Consider the following 8,938-nt stretch of genomic DNA (forward strand, 5'->3'; position numbering starts at 1 on the left):
GACCAGTTGGCCGGTTAGCAATGAGATGCTGATGGAAGCTAATACTTATTGCCCGGGGATCAGTAAGACTCTGGACAAATTTCTCATAATAGAGACTGATGCGGATCGGGGGAGCGCATCAGACATGGTGTTTAGATCCCATAGGCAATCGGATCATTTTGCCCCATACTGTTTATTTGACGAAGGGGTATCTGTGAGAAAGGCCGGTGTTGGATAAAGCACTGGGACAAGTAAAATGGCGAATACGGACTGAGCAAGCCGCCTTTGCCCTGATCTTTGATGCTTAGAAATGTCTAAATTTTCTGTATGGATAGTATGCTTAGTTTGTTGTTCTTTGGCACTACTAAGTTAAAGGTTCGTGGTGCTTAGAGCGAATGTTTCACTATTGCTCATTAATGTTCCCGCTTTCATACTCTATTAGGCATTAGAGCTTTTGTTTTCTAAGGCTAAAGCACAGTTTCTAGTTTATAATATGTTTGCTCCATTACACTTAGTTCAGAGGTGCTAAGAACCTATTTGTAATTTACTGCAAGATCTATATGTACCCAAAGATATAATGCCTATTACACTAGTTTAGTTTTCTATGCCAAGCGACAGCCTAGTCTAATGTTAATGTATAGTTACCTCTAGATATAATAGCAAAATGATAAGTGCCAATGTTCTATCATGCGCAGTTTGACATATCATTCTCCATTTCCTTCATGTGTTAGTTTTAATAGCAAGGTACTGTTGTAATGGCTTATCTTTATATGTTATAAATAGGTATTAGCTATACTGGTGCAAATTGGGTATGCAGCAATTAGCCGCCCATATATATTATTTTATATTTTTATTCCCCATACTTGTGGTTGGCTTCCTATTTACACTCCGGCGCAGGCTGATTATTTTCAATTTTTATTTTTTGATCTATATGTCTATACCGGACATGTCCACTAGATGGGAGTACAACCACAATTCTACATTCACTAGTGGAGTGGGGTTTTTACTTCTCTGTTTATATTTCTAGCGCAGCAGTAAGTTGCAGTATGAAAAAGCTTGTGCTGAACTCCTAGAGAATTCTTAGATCGTATGAGACTCTGGTAAGACAGACTAAGTAGTAGCTGATATTCTTCATTGCAAGATACCACAAGAAACAGGGTTATCCATGTAATGTATGTATCCTCTGTAGGGATATTTGTATGTTTTATTTTTCAGAAATTATGTGAATGAAAGGTTTCTAGTTGTATTAGGTACATAAATATATTTCTATGGGTCTTTCTTAACCTATGGGATCTCCCAGATTGTTCAACATGCTGTATATAGGTTTTGAATCTAGCCTACCTCCTGGAATATTAGCAGATATAGTATAGAACACAGTAGCAGTGATAAACAAAACTCCCTGCAATTTTATTGACTCTTTAATGGGTCCTGTATAGGCAAGGAAGTTAAGCCTCTATATATCTTTATAGAGAATATGATATACCCCCTCTGAAGATGTTATAGAGTACATATGGCATGAGCCCTTTATATTATGACAAACTCCGTTCTCCCATCATATAGCTTAATGATTAAGCATAGGGGCACAGACCCCACACGAAAATCCCTAAACTTATTATACATAGCAGTTGTTGATATAATCCCTCCTACCCTTTATGAGGCATGATTATAAATATTCTACATGTTCTATCTGGTATAGTCATGTTTTATTAGTTTCAATAGCACCCAAAAGGTCCATAGGGGACCTTATATTCTTGTAAACCTCCTTAAATTTGCTATAATAGATGTGTTAATGGTCCAAAAGAGACCCTATTTTTGGTTAGGAGGCAAAAAACCGAGGATTACCACTAGATAATATTCCTATATTTCTTTTGGTTGTATCAAGTAGTGGTCGCTTAGATAGTTGGTAACAATGTTGTACTAATTATATTTTCTCTTGTCCACATATTTGTGCCTTCTTGCTTTAATGTCTCTTCTATGCTAAGGAATATATTATATGTAAATTTTATACTGTTTGATTTGTTATAGTGGATTGTCTGTATGTATATTCTAATCCTTAATAAAAATATATTTAAAAAAAAAAAAAAAAAAGGTGGGGATTATCACGTGATATAACCTCATGTAAGAGGATAGAGAAGGGCTGGCTGGCTGTTTGCTAAATTTTTGATTGATAACTTTGCTGCCTTGGAACACAGTCACTATAAGCAAAACTGGGCTACCTTTTATCCATATTGCAATACCTTTATTCATATGAAGTGAAACAAGAAGTTCTGGAAGCTGAAATATTGATTTGTTTATTTGGGTAAAATATAAGAAACTGCAACTATTTGCAACTATAGAGATATATTTTAGGATTTACCTTATTGTAGAGAAATAAGAATTTTTTTCATCTCCGATAAATTGGCATACAAGCTGGCTGTTTGCATTAAGAATATATATAGCGTCTGGTGTTTTAGAGTTATAGAATCATTTGTGGGCTAAGTAGCTTAATTATATTGGTCTGGAAGATTAACAAACATACCTTGGTATCTCATTGTGATATTTTAATGCAACTCTGATTTGGGAGATTATTGTGAATAAGGTAATTTGTAAAGGTATATTTTTATGATCGTTGTATAGAATATTATAACAGCATCAGTGTGGATCATTTGATTAATAATCTGATTTTCTATAAATATAATTCAATGTGTTTGTAACTTTAATTTAAAGAATTTATGATTTATATTAATTTTAATTGTTTTGTATATGCATTTTATTAGGGGTTTGTTTTAAAGAATAATTTTAAAATAAATTGTATTATAACCCGGCCATATACTGAAATCATAAAACTGATGAATTTTGTAATGACCGACAACATACTGATATATCCACCTCTGATGAGGATCTCTCTGGCTCAGAAGATCCTACTTCAGACATTGACATTGATAAATCAACGTATCTTTTTAAGATTGAGTATATTCAGTCTTTGTTGAATGAAGTGTTGGTTACTTTGGATATTGAGGAGTCTGGTCCTCTTGATTACAAATCCAGTAAACGTTTAAATTCTGCTTATAAACCTCCTGTGCTTACTCCTGAGGTTTTCCCTGTTCCTGATGCTATTTCCGATGTGATTGCTAAGGAATGGACTAAGCCTGGTATTTCTTTTGTTACTTCTTCTAGGTTTAAAAGGTTGTACCCTTTGCCAGTGGCTAAATTAGAGTTTTAGGGAAAAAGTTCCTAAGGTTGATGGGGCTATTTCTACTCTTGTCAAGCGTACTACTATTCCTATGGAAGATAGTACTTCTTTTAAGGATCCTTTAGATCGGAAAATTGACTCTTATCTAAGGAAAGCTTATTTACATTTTGGCTATATTCTCAGGCCTACCTATGGCTGATTTTGCGGCTGCATCAACTTTTTGGTTGGATAGCTTAGCACAACAGGAAACAGATCCTGTTTGTCTAGCATTGTTCATTTGCTTCAACATGCTAATAATTTTGTTTTATCTGTGATGCTATTTTTGATATCATCAAGATTGATGTTAAATATATGTCTTTGGCTATTTTAACTAGAAGAGCTTTATGGCTCAAATCATGGAATGCTGACATGGTATCTAAATCTAGGTTACTATCTCTATCATTCCAGGGTAATAATTTATTTGGTTCTCAGTTGGATTCTATTATTTCCACTATTACTGGGGGGAAGGGAGTTTTTTTCTAGATAAAAAAAAATCTAAGGGAAAATCTAGAGCTCCTTATTGTTTTTGTTCCTTTCGTGAGAATAGAGAACAGAAAACCACTCCTTCTTCTAAGGACTCTGGTTCCAATTGGAAGCCATCTTCGAGTTGGAATATATCCAAGCCTTATAAGAAACCAAAACCAGCCCCCAAGACTGCATGAAGGTGCGGCCCTCAATCCAGTTCTACTGGTAGGGGGCAGATTGAAATTATTTCAAGACGTTTGGGCAGGTTCCATTCATAATCATTGGATTCAGAATATTGTCTCTCAGGGATATCGAATAGGTTTCAGAATAAGACCTCCTGTGAGAAGATTCTTTCTCTCTCACGTTCCAACAAATCCTGTGAAAGCTCAGGCCTTTCTGTAGTGTGTTTCAGATCTGGAGCTTTCAGGGGTAATTGTTCCAATTCCACTTCTGGAACAGGGTCTGGGTTTTTATTCAAATCTGTTTATTGTCCCAAAGAAGGAAAATTCATTCAGACCAGTTCTGGATCTGAAGTTTTTGAATCACTTTGTAAAGGTCAAAACTTTCAAGATGGTGACTATAAGGACTATTCTGCCTTTTGTTCAGCAAGGTCATTACATGTCCACAAGGTCATTAAATGTTTCTTTATTTGGAAGATATCTTGGTACTGGCTCAATCTTTTCATTTAGCAGAACCTCACATGAATCAACTAGTGTTGTTTCTTCAAAGACATGGTTGGAGGATCAATTTACCAAAGAGTTTCTTGATTTCCCAGACAAGGGTCACCTTTTTAGGTTTCCAGATAGATTCAGTATTCATGACTCTGTCTTTAACAGAAAAGAGATGTTTGAATTTGTTTTTAACCTGTCTAAACCTTCAGTCTCGATCATTCCCTTCAGTGGCTATGTGCATGAAAGTTTTAGGTCTCATGACTGCAGCATCAGACCCGATCCCCTTTGCTCGTTTTTATATAAGACCTCTGCAGCTTTGCATGCTGAATCAATGGTGCAGGGATTATACTCGGATATCACAATTGATATTCTTAAATCCCAGCACTCAACTCTCTCTGACTTGGTTGTTAGACCATCATCGGCTTCTTCAAGGGGTCTCTTTTGTTCGTCCTTCCTGGACTGTGATTTCAACAGATGCAAGTCTCACAGGTTGGGGAGCTATCTGGGGGTCTCTGACAGCACAAGGGGTTTGGAATCCTCAAGAGGTGAGGTTATCAATCAATGTTTTAGAACTCTGTGCTATTTTCAGGGCTCTTCAGGCTTGGCCTCTATTAAAGAGAGAACCATTTATTTGTTTTCAGACAGACAATATCACAATTGTGGCATATGTCAATGATCAGGGTGGGACTCGCAGTCCTTGAGCTATGAAAGAAGTATCTTGGATACTTCCTTGGGCGGAATCCAACTCCTGTATAATTTCTGCGATACATATCCCAGGTGTAGACAATTGGGAAGCGGATTATCTCAGCTGTCAGACTTTACATCCAGCGGAGTGGTCTCTCCATCCAGATGTATTTTGTCAGATTGTACAGATGTGTGGTCTTCCAGAAATAGATCTGATGGCTTCCCATCTAAGCAAGAAACTTCCCAGGTACCTTTCCAGGTCCAGGAATCCTCAGGCGGAGATGGTGGATGCGTTAGCAGTTCCTTGGTTTTACCAACCTGCTTATATTTTTCTGCCTCTAGTTCTTCTTCCATGGGTAATCTCAAAAATCATAATGGAACAATCGCATGTGTTTCTGTTAGCACCAGCATGGCCTCACAGATTTTGGTTTGCGGATCTTGTCTGGATGTCAAGTTGCCAACCTTGGCCACTTCCTTTAAGTCCAGACCTTCTGTCTCAAGGGGCGTTTTTCCATCAGGATCTCAAATCGCTAAATTTGAAGGTATGGAAATTGAACGCTTACTGCTTAGTCATAGAGGTTTCTCTGACTCAATGATTAATACTATGCTACAGGCTCGTAAGTCTCTTTCAAGGAAGATTTATTATCGAGTTTGGAAAACCTATATTTCTTGGTGTTCTCATAAATTCTCTTGGCATTCTTTTAGAATTCCTAGAATTTTACAGTTTCTTCAGGATGGTTTGGATAAAGGTTTGTCTGCAAGTACTTTGAAGGGGCAAATCTCTGCTCTTTCTGTTTTATTTCATAAAAAGATTGCTTATCTTCCTGATATTCACTGTTTTGTACAGGCTTTGGTTCATATCAAGCCTGTTATTAAATCAATTTCTCCTCCTTGGGTCTTAATTTGGTTGTAAAGGCTTTGCAGGCTCCTCCTTTTGAGCCTATGCATTCTTTGGATATTAAACTACTTTCTTGGAAAGTGTTGTTCCTTTGGGCTATCTCTTCAGCTAGAAGAGTTTCTGAATTGTCTGCTCTCTATTGTGAGTCTCCTTTTCTGATTTTCCATCAGGATAAAGCTGTTTTACGGACTTCATTTACATTCCTTCCTAAGGTTGTGAGTTCTAACAACATTAGTAGGGAAATTGTTGTTCCTCCTTTGTGTCCTAATCCTAAGAATACTCTTGAAAAATCTTTACATTCTTTGGATGTTGTAAGAGCTTTGAAATACTATGTCGACGCTACTAAGGATTTCAGAAAGACTTCTAGTCTGTTGTTTTTTCTGGTTCTAGGAAATGTCAGAAAGCCTCTGCCATTTCTTTGGCATCTTGGTTAAAGCTTTTGATTCACAAAGCTTATTTGGAGGCAGGCCAATCTCCGCCTCAGAGAATTACAGCTCATTCTACTAGATCAGTCACCACTTCTTGGGCTTTTAAGAATGAAGCTTCGGTTGATAAGATTTGCAAAGCAGCAACTTGGTCTTCTTTGCATACATTTACTAAATTTTACCATTTTGATGTATTTGTTTCTTCTGAAGCAGTCTTTGGTAGAAAAGTTCTTCAGGCAGCTGTCTCAATTTGATTCTTCTGCTTATGATTTAAGGTTTTTTTCTTGAAATTTATAAGAAATACTTATTATTTTGTTTGTATTTAATTTTCTCAGCGAAAATAGCTGTTGTTATTTTATCTCTCCCTCTCTAGTGACTCTTCTGTGGACTTCCACATCTTGGGTATTTCTATCCTATACGTCACTAGCTTATGAACTCTTGCCAATTACATGAAAGAAAACATAATTTATGTAAGAACTTACCTGATAAATTCATTTCTTTCATATTGGCAAGAGTCCACGAGACCCATCTTTTTTATGGCTGTTATGATTTTTTGTATAAAAGCACAATTATATTTCCAGTTCCTCTTTTTGTATGCTTTTTTTAATCCTTATTTTATCACCTCACTATTTGGCTAGTCGTTAAACTGAGTTGCAGGTGTGGTCGGAGGTGTATTTATTGGCATTTTGAAGTTTGGGAAACTTTGCCGTTCTGGTAGGATTGTATATCCCATATGTCACTAGCTCATGGACTCTTGCCAATATGAAAGAAATGAATTTATCAGTTAAGTTCTTACATAAATTCTGTTTTTTGAGCTCCACGTTTTGCCAGCTATGTGCTTTCTTGTGTAGGATATCAGATCAGATGTCCACACATGGGGAAGATAATCTAAATCGCTCGGCTCAGGCAAGATGATATAAATAACACTGTTCAACAAAAAAATATTTAAAATTTGTTTCCTTATTAAAAATGTTGGGTCTTAAAAATGAAATTACTTTTTTTTTATTAGCTCTAGTTTTTGAGATACACAATTTGTGCTTCAGTAATATTGTCATAGGGAAAAGCAATATTACAAAAATCTGATATTTCCTTCTTAATATGAGGAGAGTCTACGGCTTCATTACTTGTGGGAAATACTGAACCTGGCCACCAGGAGGAGGCAAAGACACCCCAGCCAAAGGCTTAAATGCTCCCCCTACTTCCCTCATATCCCAGTCATTCTTTGCCTTTTGTCACAGGAGGTTGGCAGAGAAGTGTCAGAAGATTCAGAGTAGTTCCTTATGAAGGGTATCTACCCTTCGAAATGGGGCTGGAGTTTTAAGTAGTCTTGTCAGCCTCTCAGTGAGAGCATTGACGAAAGTTAGAGTTTAGAGATGCAGGGAGAGTCTTTCTGTGAACCCATCCAGACTCATATTAACAGCACCCAAGCAATCGGTATTGACGAGCTTCAGCGCCTGCTTCCTCTCCGTCCCTTGAGGTGCGCACCCTACAGTCATCTCCTAATACACATGCAGCTTCCCGTAGCACTCCTGATCCTCCATCTGGAGGGGGCCTTTTACCGCCAGACTTTACTCTGCAGTTACAAACGGCTGTGTCTGTGGCCTTTAGTGCTTTACCTCGCCTTGCTAAGCGCAAGCGAAAGGTCAAATATTGCTGTCCTTCCCAGGGGCCATCAACTAGTTTGTTGGATTTATCTGATACGAGATTATCCGATGATGAAGGCGCCTCTGATACTTCAGAGTGCACACTTTCTGGGTCGGAATCTGCTGCCTCTAAACCTCCAGCTGTGGAGGAACCAGACTTTAGATTTAGGATTGAACATTTATGCTTTCTGTTGAAAGAAGTTCTGGCTACGTTAGCGGTTCCAGAGACCAAATTGCCTGAGGAACCTTTGATTCCTATATAAGATAAGGTCTACGAGGACAGGTTTGTACCACAAACTGGGTTCCTGTAAAGATGGCGAACATTATTAAGAATGAATGGGAAAGGATTGGTTCTTCCTTTTCCCCTTCGTCTTCCTTTAAGAAATTGTTCCCGGTCCCAGACTCTCAATTGGAGTTGTGGGGTTCCATCCCCAAGGTGGATGGCGCTATCTCCACGCTTGCTAAACGCACTACTATCCCGCTTGAGGATAGTTCATAATTTAAAGAGCCCATGGATAAGAAGATAGAAACTCTGTTAAAGATGTTTCAACATACGGGATATTTGTTTCAACCAGCAGCGACTGTTGCTGCGGTTGCTGGAGCGGCTACCTACTGGTGCGACTCCTTATCTGAGTTGGAGGTGGAGGGTCCCCTTGACATGATCCAGGAAAGAATTAAGGGCACAGATACAAGATAGGTTCAAGTCTCATCCACCTAATGGCAGATTCCTTCTATCAAACCTGTCTTCCAGGCCAGAAAAGTGAGAAGCCTTTCTGGGGTGTGTGAGGGTCCTCTCCTCCCTAGGAGTCATTGTCCCAGTACCTCTCGCAGAAAGAGGTTTGGGATACTATTCAAACCTTTTTGTTGTTCCAAAGAAGGAGGGAACTTTCCACCCGATTCTGGACCTAAAGTGCTTAAACAAATTCCTATCTGTCCCCTCATTCAAGATGGAGACGATAAGG

This window comes from Bombina bombina, chromosome 5 (genome assembly GCF_027579735.1).
Source record: "Bombina bombina isolate aBomBom1 chromosome 5, aBomBom1.pri, whole genome shotgun sequence".
Taxonomy (NCBI): domain Eukaryota; kingdom Metazoa; phylum Chordata; class Amphibia; order Anura; family Bombinatoridae; genus Bombina; species Bombina bombina.